Source organism: Corvus moneduloides, chromosome 25 (genome assembly GCF_009650955.1).
Source record: "Corvus moneduloides isolate bCorMon1 chromosome 25, bCorMon1.pri, whole genome shotgun sequence".
Taxonomy (NCBI): domain Eukaryota; kingdom Metazoa; phylum Chordata; class Aves; order Passeriformes; family Corvidae; genus Corvus; species Corvus moneduloides.
The window spans coordinates 3,177,875-3,190,680 of NC_045500.1; the positions used below are offsets into that span (position 1 = coordinate 3,177,875).

At 53.8% G+C, this 12,806-nt stretch overlaps 1 protein-coding gene across 6 annotated transcripts in view; it reads right to left on the reverse strand.

The window, feature by feature from the left end:
• B3GAT1 (beta-1,3-glucuronyltransferase 1) overlaps positions 1–10,446 on the reverse strand; it is a 34,693-nt gene extending 24,247 nt beyond the window's left edge. For 3 of the 6 annotated variants that reach the window (XM_032133925.1, XM_032133921.1, XM_032133924.1), the window contains exon 1: positions 9,725–10,446. The gene's annotated coding sequence lies outside the window, so the exon portion shown is untranslated. The remainder of the gene's footprint in view (positions 1–9,724) is intronic. The other 3 variants (XM_032133926.1, XM_032133920.1, XM_032133922.1) reach the window with 1 other exon arrangement.
• Between the last annotated feature and the right edge of the window lie 2,360 nt (positions 10,447–12,806).

Here is a 12,806-nt window from a genome sequence, read left to right on the forward strand (position 1 = left end):
TGGCTCTCAGAGGGAAAGGCACAGGATAAATGTACAAGTTTGTCCTGCTTCCAACTCCAGCCTGGTTCTGACTCTGGCTTCCCTGTGGCTGAGTTACTCTGGCTCACCTCACCTCAGCCTGCTCTGGAGATGAGGTGGAAATAGCTGCCCACTTTTGGCCAGGATCACAAGGCTCGAGGAGCTCAGAGGCTGAACACAGCAATGGGACATGCACCGACACCTGGGGTGCTGGCAGAGCCCAGCTCTCACCAACCCCATGGCCTGGAAAAGGTAATATCTCTTAATTTTAGAATCTCTCAAGGTCCAAGCCCATCCAGATCTTCTGAAGGAGAAATGGAGGAGCCAAGCAGAAGCTGGAGACAGAGTGAAGCTGACAGTTCCACAGCTCATAACTCAGTGAGCACAAGGTTGTCACAGGAAGAAAAGCACTTATGGGTGCTGCCCCCTGCTCCCTCTCCAGCCCCTGCCCTTCTCAGGAGCATCCTCAGCCCTTGGAAAAGCTTGTCCTGCTTGGCCAAGCACCATCCTGCCACCAAACACTCCCTGTGGTGCAGAGAGTGCCGCAGCAGCAGGGAACCCTGATCTACAGGTGGCTGAGGGCACACACCCCTCGTGTGACACAGCCAGAGCTGCAGACGTGCCTGAGGGACACCCAGACTCCCCTGCAGGCTTTTAGGTGCAAGGTGAGGTGCCAGACAAGCCCTTGGGGAGCTCTGAGGAACTGGAGGGGTTTGTAAGGGCTGCTCTAAGAATATTGTAATCACGCAGTAATTATGGCACATCTCAAATCAACCAGGCAAATTGCAGCATTATTATTACGGCTGTCACCAACCTTGCCTGGCAGAGATCAGGCCGTGCCCTGCCCAAGGAGGCAGCAGGGTTAGGGAACATCCACAGAGCTGCAGCACAGCCCCACCAACACTCCCTTCAGGCCTGCCCAACCCACACCCTGCCAGCCTGGCAGCTTCCTCCTTCTTAGGACCACGTCTGTACTTTCCTCAGCTGCATCTCAAGGTACCACACTTGATTAGTCAGGTTGATTTTACCTTTTTTTTTAATTAAACAACTATCTTCAAGCACAAGAGCGGCCCTTGTGATTTGATTGGAACTGTCAGTCTTTCAAATGTCATTCCTACAGATGACTAATCTTTAAAAACATGAGTTACTAAACTCATTGACTCAGTTGATAATGAGCCAGAGCAGAAATGATGCTTGAGACAGAGAGGGAGGAACCAGAGCTGCCTGCGCTCTGAAGGTGCTGCATGGGGCTGCTCTGTGGCTCGAGGGACTGGGGCCTCCTGGGAAATGCCAAGTGCAGGCCATGGAAATGGGGATGTGGCACATCAGTGAGGACATCTGGACCCTCCTGGTCCTCCCAGCCACCGCCATGTTGACAAAAAGAGGATTTTCTGTCTCAGTCTCTCTGAGTGTGCTGGTTCTCAGTGCGGAGTGAAGACATCTCTTCCCTCTGCCTCCAATACAGGCTCCCTTTGGAACAGGTTCCCCTGGACTCCCTGATCCTCAGTTTTCCCATATCCACCCAGTGTAGGACACCTTTGGGAAGTATCCCAAGCTTTACAAGCTGCAAGTGCCCCACAGCATGAGCAGCAGAGAGGGGCACGTGCTGATCCCATCCCAAACGTGGATTCTTCCCTACTCCACAGGCCCTGTCCCCAGCCTGGGGTGCCAGCACTGCAGAGCTCCCACTCTGCTCTGTACCAGGATAACTCAGGCTCCCAGGTGAGTTATGAACCTGAGCATCCTCTTGCCTTTAGAGCCTCCTGGAACGAGAGAGAAAGAGCTGCCAGGCAGGGCAGGGGTAGCGCAGGCAGCACTAGCAAAAGACAAACGGGAGAAGGAAGGAGGTGCATGTGTGGGGCGATGGCTTCAGAGGATTGCAGCAAATCCTCTGCCACCAGCGGCTTCACAGCTGACAGATTGCCCAAAAAATGTGGAAACAGTGGCAGGGACAGAGCTCAGGTCCCCCTGCTCCCCTTCCACAGTGTCCTGCTGGTGCAAAACCCCACAAACGTTCAGCAGCAGCAGATTTATGATGTACAACGTTTCCCTGAGCCCAGCACCTGACAACAATTCCTGCATCCTCTCAATGCCACGGCCAGTTACTCCTCCACAAAGGGCAGAAATTGGCAGCTCCCCCTCCTCCCTCCTTTGGGCTTCATTTATAAAAAGGCACCTTTTATCACCGTTCTTCCTCTTTCCTGAGGCCAGCCTGCCAGGCTGGAGGCAGAGACAGAATCTACACCTCCAGGATGCAGCCAGATCCCCCGTGCTGCCAGGGGATTCATCTCAGAGTGGTTTTATTCAGCTGTGCCCGCCAGGCCCCTTCTCAGTGCTCCTCTCTGAACTCTGGCTGCTTGCACTTGGGAGAATTTCAGAGCTAAAGGAACTAATAACTTAGAGTAACTAACTCCAAGGGAGATGAGGCTTCAAATGAGCCACCCAAGAGTGAGCTGAGCTCTCACGACGCTGCCTCACAGCCTCAGACAGAGTTGTCCTTTACCACACAGATTCCAACTCATCTTTTTCATACTCCTCATTTTAGCACTTGTCATTTCTTTCCCCACTAAAAATCATGCCAGGAATGATGCTCCTTGGCCTGATAAACAGAAGCAAACACTTCCAAAGCCTTGCAGAAGGTCATTCCAGGAGCTGCACACCCTGGGAAGATGAATACCTCCTAGTCATGCCTGGTGAGCGTGCCTCTATTATAAGAAAGACAGTGGAAGAATTATTCATCAGCAGTGACTTCTGTGGCTCTAATCTCCATAACCAGCTGCTGTTCCTCCAAGTGGATCACAGTCCATCTGAATAAACCCTTGGCTGTCCCTACAAGCCCACATCACACGGCCAGAGCAGCCTCTCCTGGAGCTCTGCATCCCTGCAGCCTCCACGGGAACTGGGGATGGCAGGAGGGAATATTCCTGCCTCTCCAGGGCTGTAGGGAGCAGGCAGACAGAGAGTGCCATAAACTGGCTGGCAGCCTTTCAAGGGTGGCAGGCTTGTGCCAGATTATCCTTCTTTCTCTCCCAAATTAGAAGCAGAACGTGCCACTAGAAAGTCAGGTGAAGGCTGTCTGTCAAGGAAGAGAGAGGCTGCCTCTCAAAGCATCCTGCTCATCTGAGCACAGCCAGTGCCTCCCAAAAATCCCCACAGCTCTCAGGTCCAGCCTCTGCGCTGTCCCAAACCTGCCCTGGCAGGCACATCCTGGGTTGCTGACCCACAGCATAAACTGTGCTGGGATTTAAACACAGCACCTGTGATTTAAATGTGGTTCTCCTGCCATGGACACAGCCATGTGGAAGCCCCTCTTGGAGGCAGAGAAATGGCATCATTACAAATATTCACCTTCCCCAGCCCCAGAGCCCGAGCTGGGCAGTGCTGTATTGCACTAATATATAATTCATTTTAATGTAAATATATACTTGTATACTCCTACTGACTGTAGGAGACACAACAAGACCAGCCAGGCCCCCTCTGTGCCCCAGTCACACGTGTTTACATCCAAACATCATCTCTGCCAGTTTTCCAGCCGCCAGCCAGCTCCCAGTTCAGCCCAGGACTGCCTCACTCCCTGAGTCTCCCTCTCTCCCTCCTTCAGACACCCAGCCCCCTCGAGGCTCTGCCTCTCAGCAACCATCACGTGCATCTATTATTCAGGAGAAATACCAAGTTATTCATGAGCCAAAATAGGCTCCAGGTACTGCACCCGGCCTGACAAAATCCCTGCTCTGTTCCCAGCCTGGACTCAATGAGAGCAGAGCAGATCTGCCCTGGCTTGGATCCCTCCCAAGGGATTTATCTGCTCTGTGAGGGACAGGAGCAACAGCCCTGCCAGCCTTTCCCTCATCATTTGCCTCTTGTACCTCGGTAATGGCCAGGGCTCAGGGTCCCTCACCTCCTGCACACTCCACAAACTCCAACCCTTCCCTTGGGCTGGAGTTACAGCTCCCACATGGACAGAGGGCTGGCAGGGCAAGGAGGGCACGGGCAGCCATGTGGTGCCCAGAGCAGGACAGTGACTTTAATCCCAGACCAGGGAGCCATCCATTCCCAGCTCCACAAACCAGCTCCTGCTTCCCTCCTTCCATCCAGCCAGAATCCAGATGTGGTGGTGAGGACTCAATCCAGTTAATCCCTGCTCTGGGTTGGACCATGGCTCCTGAACCCGGTGAAACACCATGAATGATTTCTCTCTGCATTGCCCCTCATCCACACAGGGAGAAAATCCTTCCAGGAGCACTGCTCCCGTGCTGATGACACGGCCTGGGCAGGAGAGGAGGAGCAGGATGGAACATGAAGGCTCCGTGTGCGTCTGGTTGCACCGTGAGCACCCAGAGCCCTTCTGAAAACGAGCAAAACACACACAGAAAAGGCCCCAAATCCTGCACTGGAGCACCCCAAAATGCTGCAGCACTCTGATGCACTTCTGCTGTGCAAGGAAGGGCTGAAGGCCTTGGGGAAGTGCTTCCACAGGACTAATTCCTACCACAGGACTGTAGGGTGGCTTTTATTTTAGGGATGGATGAGGCTGACATGAGCTGATGCTGGAAAAAGCTCCCTTGGATGCACTGGTCCCAGCATAGTTCCAGGTTTACTTTGTGTGTCACAGATTCAGATGGAAAAACCGTAGGAGATCACCCAGCCTGTGGGGCCAGAGCAGTGTCACTCTCCAGAGTTTGCCTTTGCTCATTCCCTAAAAAGCAGGACTCCCCCAAGGACTTTTCCCAGTGACAGCAGTCCTGGCCCTCACAGAGCCACCTCTGGGAAGAGAAATTCATTGGGACATGTTTCTTCTTTAGCTGTAGGAGCTGCTGAGCAGATGGAAAACACAAAGGGTGAAATCCAAGGAGTTCAGCCAGAACTCCAGGGTGGAATCTTATAGCCAGGTCTAAGGCGAGGTGAGCCAGGCACCCACCCCACTGTCACACTGGCACCCACACACACTCAAGCAGCCCCACTCCCTCACAGCAGCACACAGGAGCATCTCAGCCCATGCTTGGTGCCACCAGGACAAGAGTCTGGACTCTGCAAACTCCAACTTATCCAAAGGGAGATCCCTGTCCCCCTGATGGCGACAGGAGTGATGCTTTTTATTCACTGAGAGCCAGAGCGGGCCCCAAATCACGCTGGCATTATATTATGATAATGCTGGAAGTATTATAAATGCTCTGTGTGCCAGACAAATCCTGGAGCAGGCTTCCAAATCCCCTCAAAATCCCCTCTTGTGTCTCTACATTCATCCATTCATGAAATCCAGAGCAGAGCCTCAGCATCCATCCTTCTGCTCCAGGGCTCTTTCCAGCTGAATGGAAGGTGAGGCAGGCTTGAGCTATTTCTCCCGGATTAGCCTTTTTTTTTGCCTTTCAGGTGTGAAATCTGCAGAGAAACCTGCAGGGCATTTAGGAATGATGTCCAGCAAAGCAACTGAGACAAATCCCACAGCCCTCTCTCCTGTCAGACAGTTAATTTTGTCTCATTCTCCTGCTTCCTGCTGGGCCACAGGAGCAGGGAGGTCCCCACGGCAGAGCTTGCTGTCTTTATTCTTTTTGCAAATACCAGGGAGAGTTTATTTGGCCTATTTGAGGGGAATTCCTTTAGATCAGATGATCTGCACCCTGCAAATTCCTATTTTTTTTTACAGCTGGGCCTACCTGAACCGACACCCGAATTTTCAGAACATTAAAGCAAAGGGCTCCCCACCTTTTGAGGGTGAGCAGACTTCTCCCTCTGAGCCACAGCTTTCAATTCCCTCTCCGCTGCTCTTAAAGAACAGCACAAAAATCCCTATGCAGAAGCTTAGCTCTTGTCCTGGCTTTAGGAAAACAGCTCAGATCCAGGCAGGAGGGGGATCTCGAGCATTTCCTATTTATTCTGCTGTCACAGCCAGGCATATCACGTTGTGTTGCCCATGGCTCACAGGGAGAGCAGAGCTGGAGGGATTTCTGAGGCACCGCTGCAACTGGGAAATTGCTTCAAGGCTCTGTGGTACCCAGGCAGGGCAGGAACAGAGTGAGAACAACTGCACAGCGCTGGGCAGGGGGAAGGAATTCACTTCCAGGATGGAAAAAATGGGTGTGGAAGTGTGCTCCAAGGTGTTTTACTGCCCGGGAATCTCTTTCTGAGCCTGTGAACAACCACAGTCCTTTGGGAAGTGGTGCAACCAACACACCCACAGAGGGAGAGGGATGAGAGTAGGAGGAAGGCTAAACTGGCTAAATTTTTGGGACAGAGCACTGAGAGAGCAGGAGCTTCTCCCCAGCACTGTGAATGCTTTGCCCACTCTCTCATTGCCTGGGGATGTGGAGTTCCCACTGGAAGCGGAGGAGGATGTGTTCCATAGTGACTAACACACCGTGGTACTGAGAGCACTTGGGGGTGTCCTCGTGTCTCCAGCAGGAGATGAAGATTAATTATGGGCCACGCCCCGTGATCTCTGCTCAGCAAAGCCCTCATCAGCTCCTGGAGGTGAATCCAGCCTGGTGTCAACTTGCTAACCCAAACACAAATGGCCAGGGATGCAGGGGGAAAAGGGAGAGCCTGTCCTCACCCTTCAGCCCTCACACTCAGCACAAGGCACTTCTGCCACCATGGGAGCAAAACCCGGGCAGGTGACTGATTCGGGATCTCCACTCATGTCTTTTCCACATGAAAAGACAACACATTACAGAGAAAAAGGACCCACGGAACAGCCACTGCAGAGGCAGCTTCCAGTGACATTGATTCCAGAAGCTTTGCCTCAGGGTGGGTTGAAGTCACACCAAATGCTCCTCCAGCCAAGCACAACTCACAGCTGCAGCCCACCTAATTTTTCAGGGCATGAAATGAAGGCCTGCAGGAAAGTGGAAGGTGAGAAAGCCACAGGGGGCACGGCCACAGAGGAAGATGCTGACCAAGGCTTGCTGCATCCCCAGAAGTCAGGGATCTTGCTGAAAAGCAGTCCTGGAATCCAGGCAGCCTCTGGCACTGCTTGTCCCTGCCAGAGAAAATGCACAGAGGTGCAAGAAAGGACCATATCCAGTCCTCCTCTGGATTCAGATCTGCCCACTGGGTTTTGGTTGGAGAACTAAAAATTGCTTCTTTGCACAACTTTTTTTGAGCCAGTAGAAATAGAACAAGGGCAAGAGAGAGCAAACCATCTCGAAAGACAAGTCTGAAAAATGAAATGCAGTATTTGCCCTGGTGTCCCTTACAAGACAGTTCTTGTCATTTCCCAAGGCTTCTGCTGTGGCAACAGGAGGGGCTGGAAGAGATTAAAGGGGCAGATGCCCTGTTTTGGGTTCAGAAAACATCATTCTGACAGTGAACAGCCAGCTTTGGCCAAGGCGAGAGCGTGTGCTCACACTTGGGTCCTGGAAGGTTTCTTGGTGAGCTTAGGCCAGATCTCCCAGAGCGTTGCCAGGAGGATGCAGCAGGGCTGAGGATGCAGCAGGGCTGAGGGTGTAAAACCCAACCAGCCCTGCACTCTGGAGGCACTCAGGAGGTGCGTAAAGGCAGAGAAACACCAGAAAGATGCACGACAACACTTCAGCTCCAGGCAGGGAAGAGCAAATCCAGCATCCCTGAGCTTGGCTGGGCTCTGGAGGCACTGCCCTGATGAGGACAAAGGCACAGAGTCGCTGGCCTTGGTGGCACTGTGTCAGCTGTGACACGGACAGGGGGACAGCCCCTGCCAGGGTTGGGGCACTTGGTGTTCACCCTCCACTCTGAGCCACCTCGATGGGGCAGGAAACTTTGGGAAGCCAAGTGGGAAAGCTCTCTCCCTCTCCTCCTTGTGGATACTTGCGCTGAGGGAGATCCTTATGGAGACCCTCTGGAATCAAAACATGAGGCTTGTGTCCCCTGTTCTGCACCCTGCAAGCTCCCACTGAGGCTGCCAGGGCATTGCTGGGATTCTCACTGAAGAACCCAACAGTTTCCCTAGGAATGCCTGTGGAGGGGTGCAGGGAGGGATTTGTAATCCAGCTGCATGGAATGGGAATGTGCTCAGAGCCAACATCACTGACTGCACGTTTCTTCCTCTGCCTTCCCCACACCCATAAGTATTCAAACAGGAAAATAAAATTATTGATCAGCTGCTTTTCCATTATAGCAACACCCACTGTCCTGCTGGCTTTGGTCATTTCCAAAGCCCCTACCACAGAATTAACCCTCCTGGGAGAAATATTATTTCTAGTTATTGAATTCCTTCACCAGAACATCTTCTACATTCCTCAATGCCTGGAGGCTGGCAGAGAAACCAGAGTTGGGTGTTTCACACAGAAAGAAGATATTTTACCCATCTTTCCCCCAGTGCCTCCATTTTCCTTTCCACACCTTTTCAGTCCCATCCCTGCCAGGTGATCCAAGCAATCCCAGCCCCTGTAACCTTCCAGCCAAATCTTGGTGAGCCCATTCACTGAGGTGGATGTTCAGGGACACCAACAATCCAGACAAGTGTGTGCAGAGCAGTGCAAGAGACTCCAGAGGCTCTGCCAGTCCCTCACTTTGGGCCACAAACTCCCTAAATGTTCATCCAGGCTCTTACAGCGTCTGATGGCACTCTGGGGCTCAGGATTTCCTGCACTGTGCACACACCGGTGGGGACTTCTGGGACACCTCATTATTTAAGTAATCAAAGCAAATGCTTCCCAGCCCCATGCCAAGAGCCATCAAGAAGCCCCTGCAGGCAAAGGGAGGAGGGGGATGTGGCAGACAGCACCGAGCAAATGGATGTTGCAGCAGCAAGATCCTGCCCAAGATAGTGAGGGATGGCCAGGCAAGACCTCTGCTCGCTGGGAATAACTGGGTAGGGCTCCACAGCTGTAAGCATCGGGCTCTCCTCGGTGCTTCCCCAAACATCTGGGCTAAGACACCTCCCACCACTGTTTGAAGTTGTGCTTTCTGCTCTGACTGAGAGAAATTCAGAGTTTCACAGTCAGAGACCCAGGAACTGAGTCAGACAGAGGCCCAGCAGGGAGAGGAAAACATCGTTTGCGGGCAGCTTCATTGATCACCACTGACTTTCTCCCTCACAATCACTATTTTCCATCCCTTCCCACACACACCCACTCCATAACACAACACAGAGACCCCTCCTCAGATGGCACAGCCTTGCTCAGCCATCTCCTGCTCCCCCAAAAGATAGCACTTGGGAAGCTTTTCCCTTTAAGCAGCCTCAAAGTTGGCTCTCAGAACTGCTGGCACGAATGAAAGGGATTTCAGTTCCCCCTCCTCCTGAATCCCATCCCTTTCTGTTGCGAAGAAAAAGCAGAGGATGACCAAGGGAAGAGAAAAACAACTCCGGGTCGCCTCTCACCTCCCTCCCCTAATTCTGCACGGATGCACAGAGGGGTGCAGGGCCGCTGGGGTCCCCGAGAGCCCGAGGGGAGCCCTGGGCAGGTGCAGGGCTGGGAGGGCAATGCTGGGAGCTCCTGGAGGCGAGACACGGGCGTATCTCCCATAACCCAGGCAGCGTTCCCCAGGGAAAGCACCTCGGTGTCCTCAGGAAGAGGGGGGGCAAAGTAATCTCCAGCACTGCAGCCCCCGGGACGCGCTCTGCGTCCTTTAAATACGCTGGGAGGGGTAGGAAAAATCGCTCGGAGTCTCTCCTGCTTCCTCCCATTGCCTGCCCGCTGCATCCACACATCCACACACCCTGTGCATAAAGGATCTGTGTCCTGCTCGGCTCAGCCATGCAGCGCCTGCGAGAGGAGGAAAGAGTTACCTTATTCCCACAGCCGGAGCCGCCTTCTCTCTCCATCGTGGCCGGGAAGCTGCTCCCATTCACGCTTTAATCCCTGGGAACAGAGGCACGATTCAAAGCGGCTCTTCGCCCATCCGAGTGGGCTCCCTCAGCAACCTCCGCCTCCTTCTCTCCTCCCTTTTTTCCTCGTTTGTTGCGTCCGGCTTTGTGATGGAGAGGGTTTGGGGTTTTTTTAATGTTTTCTGTCTTAATCCAGGCAGCAACCACGACGCTCCTTCATCGCGTCCCTGCCCGTGTTTCACTCGCAAAGAAAGCCTCGGGGAGCTCCTCGCTCCTGCTCTGCCTCCGTGGAGCTCCGGCTCGCAGGTCTGCCTTCTGCAGCGTGGCGCTCGGGGAAAGAAAGAGAGGGAGAGAGGGAGGGAGGGGGCGAGCAAACAGGGAGGAGGAGGAGGAGGAGGAGGAGGAGGAGGCCAGCGGGATGCAGGAGGAAGGAGCCAGAGCGTGGCTGCTTTGTATCCAGAGCAGCGCCGACAGCCTCCCCCTGCCAGAGGAGGACCTGCGCTGCTAATGGTCTGTACCAATTTATCCCGCTCAGGCAGGGGCACCTCTCCCTGCGACAGGAGGAAAAGCCAGGGAAGGCTCCCAGATGGCCCCTTGAGGAATTGGTTCCTGCTCTCCTCACTCTCCGCGGCATCACCCAGCGAGTCCGCGGCCACGGGCTCAGCGGGAGCGTGGGGCTGGGGAGGGGCTGGGGAGGGCTGGGGGCGAGGCGAGGCTCTGGCCGGCGAGGGGCTCAGCCCCGCTCGGAGGGAGCCGGGACCCTGTGCTGGGTGCGAGGCGAGGCTCCCCTCCAGCCCCCGGGGCGGCAGGCAAAGCTCGGCTCCACTTTCAGCCTTTGCCTCCGCTCCTCTCTGCCCATGCCCGGGCTGATGGCTCCCAGATGAGCCCACCCGGCCTGTGGGAGCAGTGGGGAATACTCCTTACACCTCATCCCACTCCCTTTCCTTGTAGCACCAGCCATCCCCACCCAAGCACCCAGGTACCCCCATGTCCATCCTGGGGGCTGACCAAGGGTCCTGGCACCGGGCAAAGGGCAGCAGGAGCGTGATTTCCCATGGGAAGGAGGCTCTGGATGTGACTAGAGCTGCCCCTAAGCTGTGCCATCGGTACCCAGCCCAGCAGGCACACAGGACCCTTGTGTGCCCTCTGTCCATGCACAGGAGCACAGGGATGTTCCCTTCCTCCTTAGGGACCACTTGGAGGAGGCAGGGCAGGGAGAGCAAAGGTCCTATCTCCTGATGCTCCCCTTTAGTAGCTGACCCAGCAGGGCTGACTCATGCTCAGCAGCAGATTTCTCCCAGCTGGCTGAACACCACAGTGACTGTGTCTCCAAATGCCACCTGCACAGCTGGGCAGTTTAACCTGAGCCTGAAGTCACAGCTGAGCTTGGGGGTGAGGCACCTTTCACCTGTCCTGAGCTGCTTCCAACCGCACCAATCCTCTCCAAGTGCCACCATCTCTTCCTGTTCCACAGTGGACGCGCAGAGATCCACAGGTACTCCCCTGCTGTTCCCTCTCTGTAAGGTTACAGTGCCATGGAAACCTATAGGTATAGACAGATTTACTTATGCTTTACCAAAAAAGGAAGAACAAAGTAAAAACACAACATTCCAGTGACAGGGGAAAGCTCCAGTGGGCAGGAATCTGAGATCCATCGTGTGGAGAAACCTCAGTTATCTTCACCAGGGATTCCCACCATTTTCACTGGACTTTTTGGTTTTGAACCTACAGCATTCAGACCCCAGTTTTAACTTGTGCATCTTCAGGGGATGCAGAGATTTCTGCTGTGAAGTTTGGAAATCCAAACACGGCCCACAAATGATCAGCCATCGAGGCCCACTGACAAATCCTAGCTGCATCATCACAGGGACAGCAGCTCCCATATTCCTTCCTCCCAAAGTGGAGCGAGCTGCAGGACTCCACACCACTGCCTCAGGTGGAAAGGAGCTTTGCTGAGCCTGGCAGAGCCTGTGCTGGACAAAGCAGGGAGATGATGCCTCCAGGCCATGCTGAAGTGCTGTCCACAGCGATGCTGGAAGGAAGGAGTTTTAAACATCCTCTCCCTGCAAACTGCACCTACTCTGCGGAAGAACAGGATGAACAAGGACTGCCAGCCCAGAGTCCTTCATGCACAGCCAGGTAGCTCCTGCTCAGCCACCTCCTCTGCAAAACACGGCAGCTCCTGCAATCAAAGGGAACGTGGCCTTTTTTTGTCCTTGGTCTCATTTTCTGCAAGGTACCTAGGGAGAGATCAGCTCCAAAGACTCCTTGTCTGGGAATTTTGTGCCAGCTCAGCTGATACTAAGGGTTTCACTGAGCTCTATGTCTATTAAAAATGCATAATGTCCACTTATATCTAAAGGGTGGATTCAGACCCAGTGCTTTTCCAGCGTGTCCCAGGCTACCCGCTGTTATGGCATGCTGGAGATGGAGAGGAAGGATCTGTCCCTCGAGGCCCATATCAGAATAAGAAAAGGGCACACTCACTGAATATTTCAGGGCTGGGTGTGACAGGGGGGAAAAAAAATGAGAAGAGACATAAAAACGCTCCTGCCACAAAACCTAAACACATAAAACTTCATGGGGGAGGGGAAGGAGATGTGCTACACCTGAGATTTATAAAAATTAGGAGTGAGCAGTAACATTTCAGGCTGAGCCCTGCACCAGTGTCTCTGAAGACTCCCAAAGGTGGAAAACATTGGGAAAAGTATCAAGGAAGCTCAGGAGGGACACAGAGACACACACAGAGCCATTGCTCATCCCCGTGGACGAAAATTACAGCGTGACGCACCCAGGGCTGCTTTTTGTGATCAGAGCAGCAGAACAACCGTGCAAAGACACTGCTCTGACATTTCCCAAGGTTGTCCCTTTGAACCTTCACATATCCACTTGTCTGCACACTGGATGGGGGTGTGCCACACTCCCGGGGCCAAATTCCAGGGGAGGGCCAGCAAGAGGGGAATGGGAGGAGAGGCTCAGCCAGTCCTCCCGCAGGATCCTGGGATAAAGGGGGCAAATGTGCTCCTGGCTGGATCCAGGCAGC